Here is a 27,515-nt window from a genome sequence, read left to right as displayed (position 1 = left end):
GAGCTTTCTCCAGACAATGAACTTTAAGACTGTAATAAAGGTGTATGTGCATACCAAGCTCCAACTTTTTTCTTTACACATTATACTATCTACTGTTTAAAATTTCTCATATGATAGAAGGCTAAATTAGTTACCATTTTAAGAAATTTTTAACACCACATTGCTCAGTCCTCTTTATAGACTAGCCACTTTTTATTTCATGTTTTCTAATGTTATTTTACTCTTGTTCGCCTTCTGTGCATTGTTTTGAATCAGACATTCAAAATGTCTGAGTATTTGGTGAAACCGCACACATTTTTCTCAGTAGTCTGAAAGGGCAGAAGTGTTAACTCTGTCCCTCAGTCCATGTGAAACAACCAAAACCATGAGCAGGATTCTACATGTGGTCTGGTTTGAAATGTAGTAAAAAATGATATGTTCAGCATTAAATTTGCAAAAAAAGAATAATTCTAAATCCCTTCTGTGAGGTTATGTAGCAATTTAAATGACACTGAAAGAAAATAAACCTTTTCCCTCTCTCCTCATACTTGCACCATGCTTGGAGAACAGTGCAGTCCATATTCAGGGGATACACAAAAAATTCCAGTGTCACAGTGTAATATAGTCGTATTTTCAAATTCACTTGACACCATTTAAAAACTCATTACAAGTTGATAGTCATACTAAAGTGATGATTGAAAGTATTACCCCTTGCAGAATTAATTAACTTGATGTACATATTGAAATAACAGAAACAAATATAATAATTTAATTCTTCAGTTAGAATTATTTTTAACTTGATGATTCACATTTTTTTTGAAAATACATTATTTACCTCAACTTCTGTGACTTTAGATGATTTCTTATGACTCTGTCTTAAGTGGTTATTTTAGAAAAGAAAAATCTAGGTCTAATTTTCCTTAGTACTTTCCTGTATTTAAATAGCCCCTTGGAACCAGTCACAGTGAGATCGTTGCCAAATTTCCAACTGCTAGTGAATAAAACCTAAATAAAGTAAATAGTTGCCAGACAGGGCAATAGTCTGATGCTTTTGGCAATAATAAATATGCATATGAAGTTCTGGTATTGGATTAGTCAACTGTGGTGATTGAATGGAAATGGAATTGAAGACCTCAATGGAATAGTTTCAATCTCAGCAGTAAGCTCCCTGCTGTCCCTGCAGGCACCTCCTGGTGAGCCATGCTGGGACACAATGAACTGGGGAACAAAGGGACAACTATTAAAAGAAACTACTAAAAGAATCTTTTAACTCTTGTCCATAATCCCAGGGTTTGAGGCAAGTCACACAAAGTGGCACATAGCTGCATTTTGGCTGAAGGGTAAAGGAGGGCAGGGCAGAAACAAATTTGGTCAGATTATACTGTCCTTTTTTTCGATAAGGAAAGCAGGTGAAGGTGAAGGTTGGGCTGGGACCAATGCTGCAGCCCTGTCCACCATGGTCTGAGCAGCTGCACCGAGGGACAAGGCAGAGAGCATTGGCAGCAGTGCTGGGGTAGCTGGGGAACCCACACCTCCTGCTTCCCTGGCCCTGGGGAAGCAAGGAGAGAGCTGAATGCAGACAGAGCCAGCTCTGCTCCCTCCCTAGTTTTCTGAATATTTTCTGTGGGATTGAATGGTACCAAGAAGGGTTCATTAAGTCCAGCAATGCCTGAAATGGAAATACAAGTGTTCAGAATCCATACTGTGACATGATAAGATTACTTTGATGAACTTTTTTACATCAGGATTTCCTGTATTTCATAACACATCTAACAGTTATATTGGCCAATTGACAACAACCAGTGAGTACAATGAAAAACCAACTCCCAGCATGGTAAGATTAACAACAGAATCTTTTAGATTCCATGCAAATCCATCTGCTGTTTCATGTATTTATTTGTAATCTGGAAAGAAGAGAGACAAAGGGAGAAAGAGGAATTTGAAGACAAAGTTACCCATGTAGATTAGCTGCTGTGAAAAAAAATTTGTAAGGGAAGTTGACTAAGATTTAAACCAGCTAGAGAAAATAAAAAAGAAGGTGAATTAACTTCAGTGTTGGTAAATACAAAAAAGTGTACCCTGGATGGAAAAATACAGAATGTTTCTATTCCTTTGAAAGACTCTTGACTATAAGAGCTTTATGGTGTCAGATTGCATATGCACAGAGGAGTGATCAATATTGTAATACCTTTACAGAAACGAGAATGAGCTTGCCCTTGGGAGAACAAGTACCTTCCACTCCAAAAGGATGTTCCAGAACTAGAGCACTCAAAGGTGAACAGGACTAAATTATCCACATCTAATCACATATATAACCCATACTGAGGACAAGATTCAGTTACTCAAACATAAGCGCCAGTTTAATTTTGGATGCAGCAGGAAATCTTCCCTAGTGTACTGTTGCATTCCAGAAGCACACAAATCTCATACAAGTACTTTGACATATATTACAGCTTCATGCGGCAGCCTTGGAAATGCAAAGCAATTCAAAAATCTCACTCATGCCCAGACAAATTGTTACCCTCTTTGGTGCACAGTTGAAGAAAATACTTATGATGTAATCTACTGCTCTTAATGGGGAGTTGTGAAAACCAGCTTTCAGTTAATCATTGTGTATTAACTCCTTACCCAGTGTTTGTATGGTCTGTTTGCCAGAAGACTATTAAGAGAGTTCATGATCTTGTCCTTATGGTATGTTTGAACTGTCTGTGTTATTTGACATCCCCAGCAAATAGAACATCTTCTCAGTATAATGTCATGTGTCTGCCAAGCTGGTGATTGTGTGATGACACAAAGTGTGGAAATTTATCTAGGAAAATTATAGAAACGAGCAACAGGATAATTTTTTTTAGGTTTTTTATTTTTCTTCTTTGCATTTTTTATTGCTAGATGACAGTAGAATTAAGCAGATCTTTGATATAACTACAGTAGTTCACATTCAGGAAGCTCTTCTTGCAGCTGTGAAGGCTGGATTTTCCCTTTTATCCTTAAAAGAGAGCTTAAGTTCTGATTAAACTGCTTGGGGTCACCTGCGGTGCACACGATGTTGCATTAGTAAGTAAGCATTAGTAGGTTAAATATAGGCACTGTTAGCTTTGTCTGGCCCTGCATTCAATCACTTGTCGAGGAACTGCACCGACCAACTTCTTTCTAATCCTTTGTATAGTTGTAGTGAGTTAACCTAGTACACCTGACATCCTCTCCCTTTAATGCAGTTAGTGGTATTTTCTACATTTACCTCTGGGATTTCATACTATTTATAGCACAGCAATACCCAACATACACTGGGCAGTCTCCTGACATACAGTTGACTGTGTCTAACTAGCTGGGGAAGAGACATTCTACCTGTAGGCATGGCCTGACCAGGACAGTGCGAGGTGATGAATTCACGAGACAAGCCTGATGATTATTAAGTTGTTACACAGATTTCTCAATCTTTCCAAATTCCTTTCTGGAGTAAAGTACCTCCATAAGTTATGCCCATCCTCACCTGTACAGCCTCACATACACATGCTGTCTGTCCTCTCTGCTTCTTCTTGTCACCTCCACCAGCTTGACCACCCTCTGTGCCGGTGTCCTGCCTCTCCGCCCATCCGCCTTGCACTGGTGTGGCTGGACACAGCCCATCTGCCAGCAGCCTGCCTCCTCTCCCAGCATGACTCCTCTCCTCTTTTACGACTCTGCTGTTAGATGTTTCCAGGCCTTCTTTTCCCATTCCTGCTAGCTTTCTCAGCCCAAATTGCATGAACAGACCTCACTGAAGGGAGCATTCCCATGCACTCTGGCAGGGGTATTCACTCCCCACGCTCCCAGGGAAGGGCTGCTGGGATTGAAGACCTCATGGATTACTCAGTTATGGTCTGACTCTTGTTCCCAGCGTAACATACTCTATCTGAAGATCATGAGTTGGGAAGAGCCAGCAGCTCTGGCTGGATTGATCTTGTCATTATCTGTCCAGCACATCTGGCTACCACTACCCACTGCATTTTCTACCTTCGAGACCTTGAAAAACCAACACTTTTCTCTTATCACCTAGTGTTTATGTTTTGTAGTCTTACTGGGTATGAATTTTTTCTTTGATGAAGCAGATGGCTCACTCTGTCCTCTCATTTGTTTATTATATCTTGACACCTGGTTCTTTCATTTGTAATTATGGTGAGATGCTTTTATTCCCTGTGAGTGTTGTGAATCCAGATTCCTTTTTTAAAATCTCAATTAATCCACTTAAAAACCTGACTGGGGCAGCTTTTTTTCTTTAATTTTCCTGCTTAATGACAAGATTTCCCCATAGAGAAAACTACATTATTTTCTTACCCTCTAGTGAATCACTACAAGGCTGAAACAAGGTACTGGTTGGACCATGGCAAAAGGTGGCAATAATTTTTTTGGTACATATATATTGTCTACAAGTGGTTTTAAGGGTGCTTGAATATGTCTTAGTATTTTCCAAAAGTGACTATTCATCCTTTATTTCTGTGAAGCAGCAAATCACAACCTGAAAATTCGATCCTGCCATGTGCACCCTCATGTCTCTCATTTCAGCAGCCCAGTGACACATTGACCAGTATAACACTGAGGTTAATTTGTCAGTTTTATTATTTGTTTTTCTGTGTGCTCTCTCATTTATTGTTATTCTTGTATTCTGTCTGCTTTTTCTTTTTTTTTATTCTGCTCTGTTTCCATTTCCTTTTCCCAAGGTAAATACGTCCCTGATATTTATTTCCTGCCTGTGGCAGCTACATTAAAGGTTCATCCAGCCCAGTTTAATGTCATACATCGAGGTCAGCTTCAGAGAAAGAACTAGAGGCTGAACAGTTACCTTTCAGTTCTCTGTAGAACCTCAACCTGAAGAGCAAGGATTTATAGTGTTATTCTTTTAAATAAAGTTTTTTCCTTCTGATTGTGAATGATTCCTACTGAATACATGCAGTACTCTTAAGCATTTTTTTCAGTTCTCCTGAGCATTTTACCTGTTCTTGTGAATGAATTCCACAAATAGTAATACATGATATTTTTCTGACTAAAGAAGTGTTTTCTTTCATCAGATCCATGTTTGTTGCTGTCACTGGCTGTCTCTTTGCTCTTGTACTGAAAGAATTATGCTTTCTTCCCCTGTGCATTTTTCATTTCTCTCCTGTTCGCTCTCTCAGGCAAACAGTCCCAATCTTTGAAAGTTTTTCATATGCTTCTGTTCCTTTGCATTTACCTTTAAAGCCATTCTGCAGCTCCTGTGTCTTTTCTGATTTAAGCTGACCATAGGTTATCAGTTGAATTGCATGTGTGATTCATACAACGCTGTTTCCAGTTCTTCCTATCCACCTCCATAGGTGTTCAGGCCCTATTTGCTTGCTTGTCCAGCACTGTAAGCTAAACACAGCCACAAGTACACACTGGAGGTCCACAGGGCCAGTTAAAAGGGATATTTATTTAGTAGCCCTGTTATTTAGTAAGTCCATTTTCTCATGCAAGAAATCTGAATATGAACAGAAAGTGCTTAAGTGCTCCTGTCAGAATTTCATAATGTTCTTCCTTCATTAACCTCCTGTGGCAGCAAGTTATGCAGCTTAATTATATACATTGTTTAATAGGAATGTATTTTATTGCTTTGCAGTATCTCATCATCCCATCAAATGTTCCTTTATTGTTGTGTTTGATGGATAGACCAGAAATCCCATCTCTGTGCTACTCTTCAGAACGTGCATCTTTTATGTTCTCTCTTTTTTATTCTCTTTGTAGGATATTTCCAAAGAAAAATCCTTTGGAAATTTTTGCCGTTTCCATGTAAGTTTCCTGTACCCTTGATCATTCCTGTTAGATATAAAAAACTCTTGTGAGATCAAAAACTGCACTGCTGAAAAGTGAGTACTCTTGCTGTATTTAAATGAATGAAAGGACGACTTCTGAAGTAAATATATATAAGGTATAGTTTATCCTGAATTAGAGAAATATCAATTGTAATACAGAAGCTATAATCTGTTGCAAATCAGTATTTCACAACACAGTGAAAGTCAGTATTCTTTGAGAAAATGGCTGAGCTACACAATGAATTAAGATACAGGAGCGTTCCTGCCTGTTGATTTAGATTGCTTTGATGTCATTCACCCTGCTGGCAGCCTGGCTGTCCGAGAGGGGAGGAAGCCCTGCAGCACTTGGTGGCAACTCTAATGACAGAGTGGGCTGTCAGGCACCCAAACTGGCAGCCCTGCTGTGCTGCTCAGGACATGTCTCCACTGGTAGGTGGACCCAAGCCTGACCCAGTGCCAGACTGGCGTAGCTGCTGGAAGACACCCACAAGGATCATCGAGTCCAATTCTTAAGGAAATGGCCCATACAGGGATCAAACCCACATCCTTGTTGTTATCAGTACTATGCTCTAACTGGCTGAGTTGATGGTTGCAGCAGGACCCAGCAGTTAATTGTTATTAACGTATCCCTGACCTATCTAGGTGGCTTTTGGGTCATGGCTCATGTTTGAGGAAGAGCCTGTGTGCAGCCTTTGGTCTGCCCATAGAGACATAGTTTGTGTAAACTGGATATAAATAAGATACATGAGATATTCCTTGTGAGGATAACTAAGCACTGGAGCAGCTTTCCCAGACTTCACCGGATAAATCCCTGAGCAACCTAGCCTGTTGGGTTTGTCTCCTCTTTGAGCAGGGTGTTGGACTGAAGACTGAAGACATCTTAAAGGTTTTTTCCAGTTTAAATTATGCCACAATCCCATGACCTCAGTGTCTGGGAGAGTGTCCTACACTTGCTCACCTGCAGACTCCTCCAGTAGCACTTGCAAGGTAGGGAAGGCAGCAGACTTATGCCCTTTCTGTTTCCCTGTATTTCCCTCTGACCTCCTCCTCTTTCCAAGATCCCATGTTACAAAAGTGACTACAGTCCAGGTGAAAACCAGGAGAAAAAAGAAAAGTGTGACAAGAAATTCCATACCTCAATATTTTTATGTTTGCCTTTGGATTGTAAGCATTTCTTTTTTAACACGGCATTCTTGAAAGACTGACAGAAGTACATGTCATTCTTGAAGGACTGACAGAAGTAGATAGCTACTTCCTGAGTATGATCTACACTCAGTCAGCTGTGGCCAGGATATAAAAGGAGTGAGTGAGGCTTGGGAAACATCCAAACACAGCCCTCACAGAAAAAACATGGCTTAGGCATCAACTGCATGTGCAGTGCTAACGACTGGAATGTGATTATACACTTAGTGTCTGGATGAAGTAATTAAGCAGTTGAGAAATGTATGAATGGGCTTACAATAAAAGGTAATAACTAACATGTGATAGCATAACAGATATAATCAAATACTTGTAAGGGGGAGATGGGGTCATGATTGAAACCAGTTCATCATTTGGAGTATTTTAAACCATTGGATGGACAGGATCCTGCAAAGTACAGCTGGAGCATCAGTCGGTGCTAACTGTCTTCTCTGCTCCAGAAAGGACCCTGCAAGTCTCGTGGCTGGCCAGAAGGTGTTTGAGCCTGATGTTGGGTATAGATGAGTAAGAAATGAACTGCAGGGCAATCTGGGCCCTGAAGAGCCGACAGTCCCCACAGGGATGGACGGCCACCATGAGGGAGATTGGCCAAAGGGAAGAGCAAGGCTGTAAGGAACAGGCAAGTTACATATTTGATTTTAGGTAAGAGCATGCAAGACTTGGAAGGTCTGGGTAACCTGTGCAGCTGCCTCAATGTATGGCTCTGAAACTTTGGGAAGGCAAACCTCTCTTCATTTCTGCAGGACAGAGAAGTGCTGGTTTCATTTGTTTGTTCTACAGTGACGTTTGGGAAAAATTTGCTCCTTTATTTCGACCTTAGCTGCTTTCATCAGACTGATCTGGAATTCAGTTTGAGTACTGAATTGTGCTTTACTGTAGTATGTAAGTGCTGTCCTTACATTAACTTTTGGGGGTTGATTGAGAACAATATGGGTTTATTGAAAGATATGATCTTATATGAGACAGAAAATGCACACAGGATAGACCTAGCACACAGGCTAAAAGACTGTGCAGAAAGTCTCCTAAGGCTGAGTCATAAAGTCTCCTGTAATATTGCCTCTAGCCAGTACAGTGTAAGGTATCCTGCCTAAGCTGTCTTTTAACAAATTTAATGAAATATGTCCCAAGCACAAAACCATCAAGGAAACATATACTTTTCATTTAGGCCTGGGATTGATTTCCATATCAGTATGAGGAAAGAGCTAAGTGAAAGACATATGATTGCACGAGTGAAATGGCAACAGTGCTGATATCTTAGCTCATAAGGTTGTTCGTCTAAAATCTTCAAACAGTTGGCTCGAAGCCTAAAGAGAACACAAGTTTAGGTATAGATGAGTTGTCTGGAAATCCTTGTTGCTTCCAGCACAGATTGTGCAGATAAGGAAAAAAAAAAAAAAAAAGAAACACAAAAAAAAAGAAAAAAAAGGGGTCCAGTGATATTATTGCTCAATGGTATTTTTTTTTTTGCTCCTTTGGACTGAATGTGTATAGCCAGATACTCTCCACAATTATACAGGCTTTTTCTCTTGACTTTAGTATGTAACTTGCTATGTGACTAGAAGCATTACTATGAAATTGAAGGATAGATGGTATTTTTCAGAAATGCAAAATTCTTATTATCAAATGACTTGTGAGAACATCAGCTTTCTATCTCAGAAGTTTTCTGAAATAGTGATTGAGAAGAAAAGCTTGTGGCTATAAAAAGAAGAAAAAAGAGGCATAAAACCTGAACATTAACAAAAAAGAGCTTCAAATAGTAGAGTTATTCTACTTCTAACTTTCCCCCTCTCCTTGTTATCCTGTTTTGAGAATGTGTATTATAACATCTCTAATAATAACTACCTTCATCTTAGTATTCTGGAATTCTGCAGCTCTACGGAGAGAGTCAATGAGAGACACCTGTAGAAATATGTGTGTTTTTAATTAATTAGTTTAACTGCATAAACCTGTATTTTTCACAAACTTGGACCTATTTAACTCTGACTTGCGAACTGGTGTAAAACATACAGAGGCAGGCTATCAATCTGATCTGAATGACAGAGCATCTCTCCTAGGAGGAAAAGCTGAGAAAATTGGGATCATTCAACCTGGAGAAGAGAAGGCTGCGGGGAGACCATAGAGCACTTTCTAGTACCTTAAAGGGGCCAACAAGAGAATTGGAGAGGTACTTTTTACAAGGGCATGAAGTGATGGGACAAGGTGGAATGTCTTTAAAATGAAAGAGGGTATGTTTAGATTAGATAGCAGGAATAAATTCTTTACTGTGAGGGTGGTGAGGCGCTGGAACAGGTTGCCTAGACAAGTTGTAGATGCCCTATCCCTGGAAGTGTTCAAGGTTAGGTTGGACTGGGCTTTGAGCAACCTGTTTCTAGTAAAAGATGTCCCTGCCCATGGCCGGGGAGGGGTTGGAACGAGATGATCTTTATGGTCCCTTCCAACCCAAACTATTCTGTGATTCTATTACTCTGTGATACACCGTAGCACCTGTATGAACTCGATAACAAAGCAGAGAGATGCCAGAGGAATGCTCTAACAATATTTTTTGCTTATTCCTGTAACACAAGTCCAGCAGCAGGAGGTCCTGCCTGCGGTGGCAGTGGGAGACTCCTGTCCAAGGGCAGGCTGCTGGAATAGCCGGCCGTTCCCGAGGGAAGCCGGTCCTACCCGCTGCCTCCGGCAGATGGCGCCCCTGGGCAGCGGAACCCGCCACCCTCGCCTTCGCAGGAGCAAAGTTTCTCTCCCCACCAGCAGAGTTCAGGTTCTCAGATGCACCTCTAAGCCTGTGACGTGCCTTATTTGTGTGACAATCTACAAGAGCTTGTTTTACTGTTTTTTTTTTTTTTTTCCCCTGGATTACCTAAATTAATTGTTCTTCTGCTATATGGAAACCGAAGGGAACAAGAGCCTTAAAAAAAAAAAAAAAAATCACAAAGAAGTTCTGTTACACAAGCTGGCTTCTTAAGTGCTGTCTCTATCAAGCAGTTGATACTTTATTCTGCTTTCCACCTACATTTACCATCAATATAATATTTCACTTTAAAAATGTTATGCTCATTACTGGATATGCAAATGCATTCAGTTCTTTTATAAAGTGCAGAAAACTCATATATTCAACTTAAAAAAACTTGTATTCAACACCAAGAAGTCAGAGCTAGGAGAAGGGTGGGTCTTCAAAATGAACTGATAGTTCCATTGTGTTATTAAAAAAGAAAAGAACTGATAAAATCCTGAAGAACTGAACATGGTTGATTTTTCTCGTTATTGAAACTCTATTTTTTTTAATTATCTGTCTTGGCACTAGAAATTTTTTGAGTTCTCCTTGTAATGGGGTTACTTTGTATGGCACTGACAGCACAACTCACTTTTATGAGTCAAAGGAAGACAATTAATTGCAAGGCTGATCTTTTAGGGAGGACCTGTGTCCCTCTCATTCCATGTGAGCCAGCTTATGTCTACTTTGTCCTCACAATATTCATTCAAGCCAGGGGAGAAGAGAGTGGGTTACAGGAAAAACTATTTTTGGATTAGTTCCATCCCTCAGTGCACAGCAGTGCCTGGGACTAGACAACCACCCACTGCTCTTCCACCTTCAGTGGGACACAGCACTCTCTGCCACAGCTTCAGAGCAAACATCTGATAGGTTACATTGACTATAAGGAAAGGCTGAGAGAACTGGGATTGTTCAGCCTGGAAAAGAGAAGGCTTAGGGATGACCTAAGTGCAGCCTTCCGATACCTGAAGGGAGCGTACAAGAATGATGGCGAGAGCCTTTTTTTAAGAGCATGCAGTGACAGGACAAGGCAGAATAGCTTCAAACTGAAAGAAAGTAGGTTTAGTGTAAATGTTAGAAAGAAATTCTTTACAGCGAGCCTGGTGAGCTGCTGGAACAGGTTGCCCAGAGAAGCTGTGGATGCTCCATCCCTGCAAGTGTTCAAGGTCAGGTTGAATGGAGCTCTGAGCAAGCTGGTCTAGTGGAGACTGTCCTTGCCCATAGCAGAGGAGGTAGAACTAGATGATATTTAAAGTCCTTTCCAACCCAGGCCATTCTATGATTCTATGACTAGCAGCAAGATTAGAGTACTTTAAAGGAAAGCTTTCTTCTTGACCTCTACTTCTACAAAGCATTGGGTGGAAAAAAAATGATGCAGAAATATCTATTTCACTTAAAAGAGAATTAATATCACTGCTAAATAGATGTGCGAGCAAACACCAGATCTTTCAACTTTAATGCCATTGCAGTTTCTCTCCCCCAATAGCTGGAGGCCTGTATTAGTCATACTTGATTCAAGCAGTCAGCAAGAGATTTGCTTTTGACAGTAAAGACAGTGGCATAATAAAGCTTGCACAGGCTCTCTATGCCGTGTCTCGTATTTACCAAGAGACTGGGAGAGCCAGGGCTACAAAAGAATGATCAGCAGTGACCAACGATCACTGCCCACTGAGCAGCCTTTTTTTATTCACAAAAAATGCCTGAGAATTAGTCTGTCTGTTATCTTAATCACCTCTCTGATTAAATCTCTTAAAATTCACACATAATTCCCTCCACATCGTTTCACTGGAAACCAAATAGTTTATAAACCTTTTAAAACCGCAGCTTTAAAAGGTTTATAAATGCTCCTATGAATATTTGAATTTCCCTGAGCTGGCCCATCATTGACAGGAAAACATTGCCACTGATTATTTCTTCATTCTGTGCCCTGTCACAATGGTTCCAAGGGCCAAATATTCAGTTGCACCTCTCCTGTGGGTGACTTACAGCCAAACTCATCTTAAGTAAGTAGTAAATGTGGATGAGTTTTGGAAAACATGTGAAATACCATTTATTATTGAAAGGGCAAAATAGAGATGTAGATATTGATAGTGTTAAACAAAATTACATTTTATCTCATTTTTAGTCTTAGTCAACTGATGTTGACTCTGATCAGACTCAGCGACTCATTATCCTTCTGTTCTCTCCAAAACTTGCTGGATGTTCTGCTTTAAAGGCCACTGCTGTGATCTGAGGTCATAGCTGCCTGAAGGTGCTGCTTGATCAAAGTCAGGAGACTACCTGTTTACCTTTCTGCTTTACCCCTGAGCCTGGATAAGCACATTCACTGGCTTCCACACAAACTCTGGGTTTGGTTTCTTTTCTTCAGAAGGCTTACTTTTTATAATGCAATGTAATTTCGCAACAAAATACAATATGGCATGGGATATATTTGAACATAAGGACATATGCCCCGGACCAATAGGACCTATGAATGCTTCTATTTGCTGTTGAACAACTACAACTTTTCTTATACATTATTTTACAAATCACTAAACACAAGGTGTACACACACAGTTTGTCATGTTAACTACAGAAAAGATAATGAAGGTGGTATTTTCTTTAGAGAAGTGGCTGAGATATTCTGAAAAAAAAAGTATCGTAACTTTTCTACTTATTTGAAATAAACCATATTTTTGGCTTCTAGTCTAAAAAGCTTAGCATATTCAAAACATTTAATTCTGATTTGAATTTGAGTTTTCCCCAGCTATTTATCCTGATCCTTATGAGCTGTCAGGGATGGATCTCTCTGCCAAGAAGCCATCCTCCTGGAGGATATAAGCAAGGTTTTCCTCTGAGCCAAGAGCTCCAGGGCGCACAGGAATGAAACAGACTCTGTTTTCCCTTTGCAGATTCACAATGCTCCCGGATGCCACCGACCTGGTGAGAAAACGTCAAGAACTTGCTCCAGAGTCCAGAGACACCTGGCTCGCTCCTTCAACCTTTTCAGTGGGGCCCTTTAAGCTAAAGCATTTGTTTGTAGTAATATTTATCCCTCAAAGACATTTTCTTGGGGCGGTCTCTCTCATACTTCTGCTCATTTGATTAGTTTCCATAGTGACACTTATTTGTAGAGTTTAGAGTTGCTCATAGCAGGTTTCTGCAAATGCCAGCCACACGCATGCCATGTTAATAAGACAAAGTCAGTCCTATTTCTTTCCCTTTGTGCTCTGATTTTACTTTACAGTTGGGAGCATCCTTGGGGGGAAAAAAGGAAAAAGCAGCTGGTGGGAGCTCCTTTGGATGCAGGATCCAGAGGCTGTTAGTTTATTATTCTGGATGGTATTTTTTTGACTGGACTAGTTCTTTCTGAATTGCAGTTGCAGTCTCTGAAGGACTGTCTGTCTGCGTGAGCTATTATGTAAGCTGGGGAAACCTTCCATTACAGGAAGGCCTTTAGACTGCTCCTTTATTTAAAATGCAGAATTACATGAAAAAGCAATTCACTCGAGTGGTGCCTTGTAGGTTGCCTTTTATCCCATGTTGAAGGAAGAATTTGCTTTTCTTGTAGAGAAGTTGCTACTATTCTGAGAACAGGCGAAAGCTAAAATCAGATACAAGCTCATGTATGCACACAGATAGACACACAGCTTACCAGCGTGCGTGTCTGTGGAAGGGACAAACAAACATCTGCAAAAAGTTTGTTTTTGCAGGAGATTTTTTTGCACACTGGTAAGAGCAATTTCAGGAGCATGGTTACATTAAAAAATGCTGATTCTTTGTAGCAATCACAACAAATTCATTGCGGAGTAGAAGAGAGTTAGGAAGCAAAGGATTTTCGAAGTAGGAGCCATGGACAGGCATACCCACCAGACAGACAACCTCAAAGGACCATTTCCAGAATTTAGATAGTAAGTCAGTGCACACTCCCTTCTGCAAGACACTGGAAGGTTGTTGGAGCCATTGGTATTTATGCAACAAACAATTGCAGGAGTGCCTAATAGCATCTGCCCAGAGGAAAGACAAGGAAGAGCACTCCCAGGAGACCAGGGATATAATTCTGCTCTTGTATAGTGAAGAGAACAAAAAACAGACTTTCTGAAGCCACAGAAGTTAAATTGGGGTAAATGTGATGTGAGTCTCTCCGGACTCTGGCCCTGGAGTTCACAGCAATCTTGAATGCACTGCTGAGGTGGAGCCAGAGGAAACCAGGCATGTTGTGGAACAACTGTCCTACCCTAAGCAAGGAGAAGTGTCAACCTCAGTAGCACATTCCACATCAGCCTTTAACTCTCACTAATGTAAAAGGATTTATTAATATTAATAAGATAAATCAATAAAATAATAATAATAATACTACAAAACAAATGCTAAACCTGGTTGATCATTTAATGAAAAGTGAAAATAAAAGACAAAACCTGTTTTCCTTGGTATTATTTTAAGGTAAAAAATTATAACTGTAGAAAGAGAGCTAAAATTTTAAAGTCTATGTTTCTCCCCCCCAGTCTTTAGAAAATGTAAATATTCAGTAGAGAAAAAGAAGAAATCAGAGTTGTAAAACAGTAAACCTCCTTGATATCAGTATGTGATAATTTTTAACAGCTAGGCAACCGCACCCTGTAACAGTTCCAGCAGCTGAAAGGAGACATCAAATTGTGAATTCTGTGTGATGCAGTCAGCCTTCAGGATCACTGCAAAGAGGAGGAGAAAAGAAAGAGGTCCTCAAATCATCCCATGCTACTCGATAGGATTAATGGGATTTACTGGGGAAAATCTTCAGCTCTGTCTCAGTGAGACAGATGGTGGCTGCAGGTGAAATCTTTCCAAGAAATCAAATTAAATCTCCTGTGAATATGATTACTGGTCTAAGAGGAGCTCTCCCTCTATTTAGATTGCCTATTTTCTTGATTTAAAGAATATTTATGAACTGTTTTGGTTTGTAGAAGTCCTTAGAAATTTGAGAGGGAGAAAGTCCTGTGACTAGAGAAGTGGATTCCTTTTGTCCTATGAATTTCCATTCTGATTTTATTGAGAGATTAGCTTGACAGGAAGGAAATTATTTTGTTTTTAGTTGCATAGTGAACAAAACAATGGCAGTGTGTCAAAAACAATAGGTAAAGATGAGAAATCATGTCTTGGACTGAATCTGTGAAAGCATGAAGCAAAGAGGCACCAAGAACAGATGGTCCCTTTGGAAGCAGGGAGGAAGAGCAAGGCCAAGCTCCTTGGACACATGCACCCTTCAGAAAAGGTATGTGCATTAGGACAGAGCGGTAGTCGTTGTGCTGGGGCAGTGGTCGCTGAGTGGCAGCTTTGGCAGACAGTCAGTGTGCTGTAGAGCAGAACACTCTTTTGCAATTCAGGAGCTATTCACTTGAAATCCCAGCTCTAAAACAGGTTGTATCTACAGACATTCAGCTCATTTTACCCATTTGTGGTATCAAACCATTAATGTTCCTATCCTGTGATGGAGATTTCACATTTGGCACAAAGAAATGTGAGTAGTGTAAGAAAGGCCTGGAGGAAACAAGCAACTCTGTTTTAATTGCTGGCATTGGGTGGAACACTGGAAAGGAATATGCTCTACTAATTAAAAGATAAAGGATAAAAATATCAAATGATTTCCTCATTATATGAGCCTCAGTCAGAGAGATGAGTGGAGGCAGGGAACAGTAATGATACACACATGTAGGATGACAGTGCCTGTAACTGTAGGTTATGAATCTGTTCCTGTTTACCTTGGTTTCCCAAGGAAGTGAGACCGATGTGAGTGCACTGTCAGTCTGTCCATCAATCTTCTATAATTTCCCTCCAGTAACTTTTGAACTTGGCTAAATTCAATCAGTTCTGACAGGAAATGAAGAAGTCTCAAAGCTATGAAAGTCAGAGTCTGGGTAAAACTCAGAGTCTTTATGACTGTCCTGGCTTTGGTGAGGACAGCATTGGGAACAAATTTGAAGACAAAATTAAGGTTTCTACTGACTTCAGGGACTGGTATGCATGTTGCTTTAGAGTAAAATATACTAAAATATAAGAGAATCTTACAGTAAATGAAAAAGATTTGTAAAGTCAAACTTGGTATAGAACTGCCATGGTTACAGAAGACATCACAGATTTCTTAACCTTGACAGTAAATCTCCAGGAGTGGCAGACAGGCCACAGCTTTGGTTGTACAGGTAGTGCTCTTGTTTAGGACTGATGGTGAGAAAGGTGTTTTCTCCTCTCTCTGTTTTTTTAGAAAAGTAATAATAGACAAATAGAACTCATACAATAATTTTGTTGACATTCACATATTTTGTGCCACTGATCTAAGAAACATCCCTTAAAACCAGTTTTCTACCTGATTTTTTAAAAGTATACATTGAATTCTGCACTGGCACTTAGGAACAAGTCAAAACTCTCATCTTCACCGGTCAGATTTGGTAAGAAATAGTCTAGAAGAAACCCATCTCAAGAACCACTTTCTATGGGGTATTCTGTAAATACTGCATATATGTGAGGTAGTGCCTGGCTTAACATTTTCTTGTAACATAATTGTTTCAGATAATACATTTGTGTTTGAATTATCACACTGTTTTCCTTGTAAGCAATTAGCCACTGCAAAAATTGACAATTGTTTATCTTTCATATGCTAAGACCAAAGGCAGGTTGCTTGTCACAAAATGAATCAATATCTAAAAACCCCAGAACTGAGTCTAACAAAACTTAATTGCAATTTTCATAAGTTTTGTCTTTGCTATCTATCTTGCCTTTTCCGTTCTACTCAATATCAGTTGACTCACTTCTTGCAAGTCCGGGTTGCTTCTTATATGCTCCTTGTGTTATAATAATTTATAGTATCCTATCATGAATTCATCACCTTCCTTAATAATTAAACAGGAATTTACTCAATCACTGTGACCTGGATAAAAAAAATGCTTTCTTATGCATTTTGGCACTCAAAGGGCCATTTTGAAAGAGGAGTGAGCTGAACAGCACATTAAAACCGAACTCAGTGTTTGGCACTGTGCCATTTATCGACACTGCTGCGGACAGATATTGAAGGTACAGTGCAGACCCAAGATAGGTCCCAAAAAAAGAATTCATCACATATTTTTAGACCTCCAACCCTCCTACCTCCCTCATTACCCCCAGCTGGTTTATGACCCTCTAGAGCAGAAAACACACTACACTTCCTCTTTTCTGAGCCTGAACTCATCAGCTGATGCTGTGCCTAATGATTTAAGAGCGGTGTACACGGCAATACCATGCAGAGATGTAAGAGCTGCCTTTGAACCAAACCTGCTGGGGTAGCAAAACTAACTATATCAAATCATCCCCCTCAGAGTTCTTTGTAGCTTTGCTTTTCCTCTCTGAATGAGCTTGCCCAGGTAAAGCTGCTCTATGTTGTGATGAGTACACCGGTTATTTCTCCACTACCCTCATCAATCTTGCATCCCCTGTTCAGTACAGACTCTGAAGTTTCTTCCCTGAAATCTAAAAATCAAGTACCTATTTTAAGAATGGCTTCTCTGTATCTTCAACATCTTTAGTTCTCATGCTGTGATTGACAGTGCTGGGCATTTTTTTAAAAACATGCATTAAAATTTCAGTGTAACACTGTGCAACATTTAAGAATTTTAGTTTAGTTTAATAATTGTCTTGTGAGTGGGAATAACGGTAAATTTGGAGGCTGTTTTACCCTCCAAAGAAAAAGAGGCATCAACATGCAAAGTACTTATTTTCCTTGTATAAAACTTTAATTATACTTCCAGTTGTAGACCCCAAGATTAGCTCAGTTGGTTAGATTATGGTGCTAATAACACCTGTATAGGCCATTCACTTAAGAGTTGGATTTGATGATCCTTGTGGGTCCCTTCCAAATCAGAATATTCTGTCAAATTCTGTAGAATCTCCAAATCTAGATTAGGTTTTCTCCTTGGGCATTTATATAGTGCAAACATTTTATTCAAGGGTAAAGAGCTATTACCCACTTCTGCCTTATCTAGCAATTAAAGAGCTGTAGTAAACCAACCAGAGTTATAAAATCAAGCTCTGAGGCTTGGGAGAGTATTGAAACATCACCAGAAACAGCATCAAATGGAAGCCCATTAAAAAATGAATGTATCTGGAAAACCTTGTTATAAAGCGCAGTCAGTTTTGAAATCTTTTCCCCCCAGACTCTTCTTGAACAAAGCGATTTCTTCTCATAGTAAATTGTTTCAGAAAAAAGATTTATACTGATGCACTTATGTAATGGTGATATTCACCTGGGCTTTATCACACTTTGCAGTGTTTATGCCTACAAATGCAGGCATAGATGATAAAACCACATATCTGACAAAAAATCTGGTTAGAATGACTGAAGTTGTTGATGACTCTAGATTTCATAACAATTAGAGAAAGGATTAAGGGATTAATATGTGTTAATCTTGTTATCTATGAGGTCCTGAAGCTGAAAATTTTATATTGAAGCTAAACTGGGACACAATGTGCGATGTTGAACTCACACTTTGTAATAAACCTGGGGTAATGGTATCATAACACTTCCTTTTGTCACATTCATTTTGATGATTAATTACAAATTCTTAGAAGAAAAAAAATATACCATACAGTGTAACCAGAGGCATGGGCTCCTAGATCCCTCTGCTGTACTGTGTGTCCTCTGCAGCTACTGCCTGCCTGCAAGGACAGCCTTGTCAGGATCTGAAAACATAAACTGTGGAAAAGAAGTAGATTCTGTGAAAATAACAAAATTTAGAACTAGGGTTCATTTGAATAAGAAAGACTGTTTTATACTTGATTCAAAGTTTTTCTGTTGTATTTATGCAATTCACCTAGATGTTACCCTGTATTGCAGAATTCTTAGTATTCCAAAGTCATGAATCAGAGCACGAGATGAATAAATACTCAGGAAATAAAAAAAAAATTGCTTATTTTTACTTCCTGTTTTTGGAAACTGTATAACACAAATACTCAACATAGAGGACTAGAAATTCATTACAAATTTCAAACTAAATCAAATTGAAATTGTTGCAATCTTACAGTCTCTGGATTGCAATGTCTGGAGTTTTAATAAAGAAGACACTATTATGTTACTTCAGAAAAAGGTTTTCTTGTTAAGAAAAAAAAATTAGCCTTAATTTCAACTATTTTTTAGATATTTCCCAGCTGTGGATTATCTATAAGCAATTGTCTTATGTTGCAGGGGCGCTGCCCTTTCGTATGAATTTGTTGTTTATTATTCTGTGAGTGAAAAATAAACTGCCACAACCCAACCAAATGCCCAGCGAACAGAGGTGGTATATGCAGTATTCCCAGTTCCATGGTGACAGCCTTCTGCTGGCTCCCTGCATCAAACGGGAACAGAGATGAGATGTCCCTGCCTTGAGATGAGGGCAGGGACAGAAGCTGTTTTAGGAGCCCTGTGAAGAATACAGTCCTCTGGCTGCAGTGGTAGCCAATGCTGGCTTTCTCTCGTGTCCTGGTTTTGGGTAGGATGTGTGGGAGGAATATGGAAGCAAGGCTGCTGATTTGGAATTGGATCACCACTTTCTGCTATATTGTGCTTCTCTGTACGGACACCTGCTTTAAATTCTAAGGGGACATTTAGTCCTTAGCATTTTTAAAGTGTGCCACACAGTGATTTGCTTGCTTCAGCGAGACTTCATCACTTACAGCTATTTTGCACAGTCAGAGCAATTCAGAGTAACACTGACGAAAAAAGAAATCTCTTGGGTATGCCTTTTTTTTCTCACTAGATGCATTATTTATCATGGCAGAAACTATTCAGTTTTGGAATAAATCTTTAAAATTCTTAATCTCATTTTCTATTGATTCTGTTTAAAACCAGTTTCTTTCATATTTCAAAGAAATGTCTTTCTGTTCCTTTCTGGACTTTTGTATCATCACAATTTTCTCTTTCTGCTGGTCATGGTAATGTTACCAACATTTGCAAGTGAAATACAAATCCTGTATCTCACCATGTAGAAAAAAGATGCATATGCTTCCTTAAATGTGATTTTTAAGTACCCTTCTTTGTAAATGTTAAAACCCACTGACAAATTTCACTGGGATGCTGAATAGTGAGTGACCTCATCAGATGAAAAAAATTGATACTGTGGGAGCAGATGGAAACTCTCTCCACAAAATTGTGAAGCACCTCTGTGGAAAGACTACTGGAGCAATTTCTGAAGGCTACAATGCTTCTGGAGCGTTTCCATGGCTTGATGAGAATTCCCCAGCCCTGAATCTCCCATACCCTCTGCCTGCTGCTGAGACAGACCTGCACATCTGGGTAATGACCTGCACATCCCCAAGATTCAGAGGACTGGAGATTCCCTCTGAAACCAAATTAGACTTGCAAAATCTTCTGCATTTACTTCCAGATAAAAAAATTGGAATTTTGGATTCTTGTTGGGAACACCAGTTAAAAAAATAAACTCACTTGGAGCCAGTTGTTAGAATTAGGTAGTGGGCTCTGCGGCATCCATGGGTCTTTCAGCAGATCACACCTGAAGCAACAAAGAAATGCTTTGGGAAAAACTCTAATGAATTTATTAGCATTTTCCACAGCTTCAATTAAAAACTGCTAGATAGAGTTGATCAGGCATTTGCCAGCAAATCATTACAATGAGGAAAAACACTTTAAAGAATGTGCTCCAGTTACATAGTTTCCAGGATTTGGGACAGCTTTTCACTGCTGGATTGCAGGGTCCATCTTGACAAAACCTCGTGGTTGGTTACTGAGCTACATAATGAGCTACTTCTCTTTGCTCTCCAGGTTCTTCACAGTCTACTCCTACACTACACTACTATTTCCACCAGACTGCATATGTACCTCTGAGCAATCTACTGACCTTGTGGGCTACTTGCTAGGTTTTTGAACAGAGTTCCTTTGTTCTTTCTCTCGTGCTGGAATAAAGCACACATAGATATTCTCAAGGTCAATTTTTCTTTTAAAACCTTTCCTTTCCAGCAGTATCTAAGAACTTTAGTCAGTCTGTGCTTGTGTAAATTATCACAGTTACCAATACCTTCTCACTCTGATTTTTTAAAATTTCTCTTATGTCTTTATCTACTTCTTGCTTTTTGCCTTAAACTGCCAAGTGTCTATGAAATCAAATGTGTTCTGACTTTGTATTTGTCTGGAAACTCATAAAACAGAATCTGGAACGCTAAATAACATGTACAGTCACAAAAGTGAGCATTTTCTCCTTGTGATATGATGCATTTTGTGACTGTGCACTTTATGAACGTTATTGGACTGAAGATCAGCTCAGAATTCAACGACAGTGTTTTGCTAACTTTCCTAGTCCTTATTTTGATCATAACTGTCAAGATTCTTTGTCCCTTAAAAAATGTGCAGGCTGTTGGCAGGAGACATTTAGATCTTTGCTCAAAGGCAGAGAAATCCTCTTAGACCTAATTCTTTAAAATGAGGAACTAACGAGTTCACACAATCTTTCTGGATTTAATATATATGACTCTAAACCTTCTGATAGCCAGGTTCCCTAATTACAGCTTTCCAGACCAAATACCTCACAGAGTCATAGAATATCCTGAGTTGGAAGGAACCCACAGGGATCATTGAGTCCAACTCCTGGCCCTGTGCAGGACAAGCAAGAATCACACCATGTACCTGAGAGCATTGTCCAAATGCTTCTTGAACTCTGTCAGGCTTGGTGCTGTTACCACTTCTCTGGGGAGCCTGTTCCAGTGCCCAACCACCCTCTGGGGGAAGAACCCTCTCCTTATATCCAACCTAAACCTCCCCTGACACAGCTTCAGACCACTTCCTTGAGTCCTGTCACTGGTCACCAGAGAGATCAGTGTCTGCCCCTCTGCTTCCCCTCGTGAGAAAGCTGGAGACAGCTATGAGGTCTCCCCTCAGTCTCCTCTTCTCCAGGCTGAACAGACCAAGTGACCTAACCTGCTCCTTGTATGGCTCCCCTGTACCTCCAAAGGCTGTGCCTCTGTGTTTTCATGGTCTTCTTATTGATATTTATGTTTCTCTTCAAGTCATCTGGCTTCCTGAATTCCTCAGCCCATGCTGAGCACCCTCTGTGTCCCTACCATCTCTGGAGCAGAACTGGGATCTCTTCAGGGTCTCCATTTGAAGCAGGTGATCCAGCCTGCTCAAACACTGGGCACAGCCATGAGCCCCTAATGTCTGTGATGAGCAATAGGCAAATACTGCTGGCTACTGAGCTCAAGAACAACTTTTCTTGTGCTGTTCATATTTATGGTTGCTCTGCACAGTTTTTGAGACCGGAGTAAGATATACTTCTAGCTTTTGGTCTAGGAATAGGATTTTTGTCCCCAGCCAAGCCTTCTTTAAAAAACACTTTATAACTTGCTGTGGTAGTATTTATGTCCAGTACAATATCTTATCAAGCCTTGATGAATACCCCTGCCTCTCCACATGCTGGCTAATGAGAAAGCTTTACCCAGCCCTTGAGAGGACATGTTGCTGATTTGTTAGGTCTGGGCATTTAGGCACTGAATCACTGGCTGGATGTCTGTAGTTATATGGTTATTGAAGAAGCATTAGCAGTGACATTCTGAAAGCCTGCAGCTGCTATAAGAAATTAAGCATTTGCATTACTTTCCATCCAGTCCTCTGAAACTAGCACTAGCTTTCAGTCCCACTCCTTGCTGAGAACACAAGAAAGTCCTACTGAAACGATGTGCTCTTTTGATCAGAGGCAAATGCAGCCTGGAGTGGGTGCTCTCAGCCCCTGTGTTGAGGCACTGCATCAGTATTGGCTCACATGAAAGAGGTGCTAATAGTCAGGAGAGGAAAGAAAACACAAACATGCACATTAACCTGTCTGCAGCACAACAGTGTAGCTTCCCTCTCACCCTGCTAGTGTTCGGGAGAAGCTGCAGCATTGTGCAGTGCTATAGGAGCCACCAGTGTTGCAGTGGAGTAGGTGAAATGGAGCTAAAGCCAGTGGCCAAGGTTTTTCCAGCCTCCCCTTGGAAATCTGTGCTTATATTTCACTCTTCAGAAAATGTACAGCAGCATAAGTTATTTACATGGAGATTCAGCACGGAACTATTATGTAAGCATGTGTTGTCTTCCCTCTAACCTAAATTTCACTCACAGAGAAAAAACAGAAGGATTGCAGATCACATGAACATAACACCCAGGTATGTTCAGCCATTTAAGCCCTACCAGGCTTTTGTCAGCCTTCTTAGACCATTGATTTCATATTCCTTTCCTTTCTTTGTATATCCTTTGCCTATCCTTCTTCTGTCCTAATTGCTGAAACAGAGTAACTCAGAAAAGATCTTGTTCTGTTACAACTTCCTAGTCCTCTTTCATCATTCTAAAAGCTTCTCCTCAGGATTACTGAGATTTAATGAATATTTCAAATTTACCATCAGCTTGACATGCAGACTCAAAAATGTGATTTTTGCTGCTTAGCCACCCCTTGTAGACAACTTCAACTGACTGTGTAAGTAAGACAGTCCTATTCACAGTCAAGACTCAATAATTCTGCGACATGGATTCTGTGCAGTACGTGACAGTTCCTCTTAGCAAATGTCTGATTCAGTCTCTATGGAAGCATTCAGGGATACAGAGCTTCTACTAAATCAATCAGATTTTGCAGGCTTATAGATAGATTGATTTTCTGGTGTCAAAAAATACTAAGAAAAGGATAATAATTTTTCTTACAGACTTATTCAGGACATAATAATTTTTAGCAATTATTCAAAGACAGAGGCAGACATTTAAATCTCATTATTTTTTCAAATATTTCCAATAAGTATGAGAGTCCATGGCAGTGGAAACTAATATATCACACTATGAGTCTGTCTTTGAGAAGTCAATCCAGCATTCTGACTGGGGAATGTACCATGGAAATTTTGCATCCCTGGAGAAATATGTTTGCTAGATTACAAGTAACAGGCTGATCAATTCAAATTCTTGGAATAAAAAATTGGTTCTGCATCCACTATAATTTTTTTTCTATGAAAAAGCCCTTTCCCAATTTTTGTATCATTACTTTCGTAGAACAAACTTCGTTCAATCAAAGAAGAGGGTCAGGGGTTTTTTTCACCCTTTCCATAATTTGTCTACACTGGTCTGTAGTGTTTACTACCACTACTAGTTGCATTTTAGACAGAGGCATTTCCATATTAGATAAATTGCCCCAATCTCTTCACTAACTGATGAAACTAATGCTTTTTCCAGGAGACAAAAGAAAATTTTTTCCTCCTTTACTTTCACTTGATTTTCACCAGCGTTTTAAATTATTAAGGAAAAAAGCTTTAAATATCACAGCAATATCAAACAGTAAGTAAAACCTAATGGCCACACATTTTTTACTAACAAAATACTTAACATACTTAAATTTATGTGTCTTTCTCAGGTTACTTAGGACATCTTATGCAGAGAGCACTCATTGTTTTGGGGAGAGGTAAATAAATTCATTAAAGCTTCATTTATGGACCTTCAATGCAGAGTAATACTATTACTACAATTCATATTTAAATAGAGAGGATACTCAATTAATATTCTCTTATACCAACATTTCCTTTGGGTAAATGCTTTCTGTTTTCTGTTAAAAAGCAATTAAAAATATTAACCATCCTTGAGATGCTAAGTAATAGTGTTCCAATCTGTCACTAAAGTGGCAATGCTGGGCAGTAGGAAACCTGCAATTTTCAAAGTTGGATGGTGCATAGAAAAAAATTGCATGAAATCCTTAATTGTAAGTAGTTATTCATTATCTTCACTGAACCTTGGAAGCTGCTGGAGTACTGTAAACATGGACCATTATAGTTAAAATGGAAAAAATAACCTTTAAAGTATTTTTTCCATTTTGAATAAAATGTTTTCATCTTTTCCAGGAAGACATGCATTTTAAAAGTATCTTTACACTTACTAAAGCTTCCAGAAATGTAAGTATACATTTAAAATCACCTAAGTAATTTTGCCAATGCCTCCTTACAACTGAAAAAAAACCCAAAATCAAAATACAGGATTAAAAAAAGGCAGCAGCCAGTTAGTCCTCTCTTCAGACAACTGATATCTTTACTGCTTCGGTGACTTGGAAAATTGTGAAGCTATCTTGCTGAACCTGTACATGAGCTTTTTACAGACCAGTTGGATTTTAGGCTCTTCTAGCATTTAGATTGAATTTCACTTGCCCTCTTTATATAGTAGAGCCAAATACTGATGTAATCTTAAATAATTAGATGAAGTCTTTTGAAGAGAAGACAATGTTTTGGTAAGTTCATTAGATAAGAGATTCAATCTTCATTCCAGTGTAGACCACTTTTTCCTGATAAATTCCTTTTCTCAATGTCAGAATTGCTGATTGTTAAAGGCCACTGTAAATTTTGCAAGATAGGATCCCGCTGCTGGCAGTTTTTCTTTCCTGTGCCCTCAGACTCTCATCCTGCTGGTGGGGCTCTTTGCTCTCCTCTGGTATGGTCTAGGCCCTTTGCTGGCTCACCCGCAGCTGAAAGGCACTTGAAATGCAAAGGAAAATCCCTCCCATGTAAAGCTGGGTGGATGTTCAGACTTAATTAACATGGAGAAACCACATAGTCAAATCTTTGGGGTGCCACCTAATTCAGATGGTTGACCAGCCCCAAGTTCTTATCTCAAGGCAGGATCAGTATTATCTGTATTTTTCTCAACACAAATTTAAAACCGTAGAACAGTTTAGGTTAAAAAGGAACTCAGGGCACCACCCCATTCAGACTCTCACCTGAGGTGTGCTAATATTAGGACTTGCTAAACGATTCTTAATGGCCAGCAAAGATGGCATCTCTGTCATGCCCCTCCCCGACGGTTTATGCCAGTGTTTTACTGTCCCCACTCAAATGTGTTCTTCTTAACTCCTAACCTGGATTTAATAAACGGATAAAAAAAAAATAAAAAGTTTATGACCTTTTCTGTTTTAAACCAAGAAATCTCTGTTGACAGGAGAGTGAAAAAAATCTTTTTTTCAGTGTTATAAGAACAGCCAGTTCCACACAACATAGTCCAAAGCTTGCCAGGCTTAGACATTTCTTAATCTGCTGTAGTCATGAGGGCTGGATATCAGCTGAGTTTTCATTATAATTAGTTCTCATTATTTTTTAACAAACATATTTTATTTTCATACATACTTTTGTGCTGGAATTTTTAAATTATTATTTATTAACAATATCGATGTATATTTTAGCTTGTAAGTTATATTTGATTATTATTATTATTTTTGGGATTAAGTTGCCCAAAGGAAATTGTGGTTTATGTTTCAGGCAGTTTGATAGACTAGCAGAAGGCTTTGACTTACAGTTGAACAGTTTACAGGTTAGTTGGTAAGAATGGCAAAAAAGAATAAAAAGAATTTTCACATGACAGTTATTACATGTAATTATGAGGATATACTTGACAAATTTTGGTACAGTTTGAAAACCTGACAGCTTGTGGGTTTGCTGATCTATCATTAGTTGAGTGGATTAATAGTTACAACTGCAACTCACATGCAACTGAGTTCTTTCCTTAATGGTTTTGCATATTATTTTCCTTTTCAGGACCATGAAGAACTTTGCAGAGAGTTGTGTTAAAAAAAATAAACCTAGTAAGAGAAGCATATTTGAACTGAAAACAAACTAAATATAACACATTTTTGAGTATAGATTTCCTGATATTTTTTTTCCTTTTCATTGTGCTTGCAGTTGAATTGTATTTTTATATTTTCTTCTAAAAATAGGGTAGTGATCTCTTACTGAGTAGGACTGCAGAATATTAAGTAATATGCTGGATCCATCATACCAGTCACCCTCCCACTGCAGAGGAACTCAGAAGTTACGAGAGGGAGCTCAAAGGCATGAGTTAAAAATATCATGTGGACTAAGAGACTGTTTTGGTGCTAAGATGATTGTGATGTTAGAGCTGACTCTACTGCCTCACCAGTTTAGATATACCCAGGGGAAACTTCAGTTTTACTTACTAGGAAAGTTTTCTGAATAGATATAACATTTGATCTGCAGTGCAATCCTGCCTTATTTAACTGGATTTATGGAGAGTAGACATACTGTAGCTAGAGCAGTTGTCCATCATGATACTTATATATGGACCTCAATATTTACCCCAGTTGGAACACATGCTGAGCAAAGGAAATCAGCCAAGTGCCAACCCAGAAAAGTCTACAAAAGGTGGCTTTTACTTAACTTACGAAGAGCCAGACAGAGCAGATGTTGTGGCCCTAAGTATGTGGACTGAGGTAACATTTCTGAATGATAATTGGTGGGGCACGTATTTATAGTGCCAAAGAAGAGAAAATGTCATGTTGCCATTTCGGTTTCTAATTAATTTGATAACATCAAATTGGGGAAGTTTACTACTATCTGTGTTTTGTTTGAAAGTTTTCCCACAGTACAACTTCCAGGGTATTGCACTATTAAGCTTACTGCAACCACGAAGACCTTTTTTTTTACTAAAAGTTCTTTGAAAGCTGAATTCGAGTGTTTAACATCTATTTATCAGATCTTATGGATAAACAGTTCTAAAGTTTAATTCAGTATAATAGTATCTGAAATGGCCCCCAGAAATCATATAATCTGGAATGGTTTGGGTTGGAAGGGACCATAAAGATCATCTAGTTCCTTGCCATGGACAGGGACACCTTCCACTAGACCCGGTTGCTCAAAGTCCCATCCAACCTGGCCTTGAACATTTCCAGGGATGAGGCATCCACAACTTGTCTGGGCAACCTGTTCCAGTGTCTCACCACCCTCACAGTTAAGAATTTCTTCCTAATATCTCATCTAAACCTACTCTCTTTCGGTATAAAGCC

The sequence above is a fragment of the Myiozetetes cayanensis genome, unplaced genomic scaffold (assembly GCF_022539395.1).
Source record: "Myiozetetes cayanensis isolate MyiCay16 unplaced genomic scaffold, myiCay2020 scf1, whole genome shotgun sequence".
Taxonomy (NCBI): domain Eukaryota; kingdom Metazoa; phylum Chordata; class Aves; order Passeriformes; family Tyrannidae; genus Myiozetetes; species Myiozetetes cayanensis.
The sequence above is the reverse complement of the archived record's forward strand: the minus strand, read 5'-3'. Positions refer to the sequence as shown.